Source organism: Capsicum annuum, unplaced genomic scaffold (genome assembly GCF_002878395.1).
Source record: "Capsicum annuum cultivar UCD-10X-F1 unplaced genomic scaffold, UCD10Xv1.1 ctg77991, whole genome shotgun sequence".
Classification (NCBI taxonomy): domain Eukaryota; kingdom Viridiplantae; phylum Streptophyta; class Magnoliopsida; order Solanales; family Solanaceae; genus Capsicum; species Capsicum annuum.
The window spans coordinates 1,234-2,194 of NW_025888439.1; the positions used below are offsets into that span (position 1 = coordinate 1,234).

At 49.6% G+C, this 961-nt stretch overlaps 1 long non-coding RNA gene across 1 annotated transcript in view; it reads right to left on the reverse strand.

The window, feature by feature from the left end:
• The window catches only part of LOC124894850, a 540-nt gene extending 225 nt beyond the window's left edge, over window positions 1-315 (reverse strand). Inside the window, exon 1 of the long non-coding RNA XR_007051388.1 lies at window positions 230-315. This is a non-coding gene — a long non-coding RNA (uncharacterized LOC124894850). The remainder of the gene's footprint in view (window positions 1-229) is intronic.
• Window positions 316-961: the final 646 nt, after the last annotated feature.

Sequence of the window (961 nt, forward strand, 5' to 3'; positions counted from 1 at the left end):
ACTTTGACCCCTCTTTTTTAATTTTAAGGCCATACCTAGTATTCAGAATTTGCCTCGCTTTGGTACCGCTCTCGCGGCCCGCATCGAAATAGTGCTTTACCCCTAGATGTCCAATCAACTGCTGGGCCTCAACGCATTTCGGGGAGAACCAGCTAGCTCTGGGTTCGAGTGGCATTTCCCCCCTAACCACAACTCATCCGCTGATTCTTCAACATCAGTCGGTTCGGACCTCCACTTAGTTTCACCCAAGCTTCATCTTGGTCATAGATAGATCACCCAGGTTCGGGTCCATAAGCAGTGACAATTGCCCTATGAAGACTCACTTTCGCTATGGCTCCGGTGGGTTCCCTTAACCAAGCCATTGCCTATGAGTTGCCGGCTCATTCTTCAACAGGCATGCGGTCAGAGCGCTGGCTCCTCCCACTGCTTGGGAGCTTACGGTTTCATATTCTATTTTACTCCCCGATGGGGGTTCTTTTCACCCTTCTTTCATGGTAATACTTCGCTATCGGTCACCCAGGAGTATTTAACCTTGCAAGGTGGTCCTTGCTGATTCACACGGGATTCCACATGCCCCATGCTACTCGGGTTAGAGCATAAGCTAGTGATACTTTCGGCTACTAGACTTTCGCCATCTAGGGTGCAACATTCAGGTTGCTTCGCCTAGCAGCACGACGCTTGTATTGCTCTCCCACAACCCCATTTTCACGGTTTAGGCTGCTCCCATTTCGCTCGCCGCTACTACGAGAATCTCTTTTGCTTTCTTTTCCTCTGGCTACTAAGATGTTTCAGTTCGCTAGGTTGTCTCTTGCCTGCCCATGGATTTAGAAGCAGTTCGAAAGGTTGCCCTATTCGGGAATCTCCGGATCTATGCTTATTTTTAACTCCCTGAAGCATTTCGTCGATTACTACGCCCTTCCTCGTCTCTGGGTGCCTAGGTATCCACCGTAAGCCTTTCCTC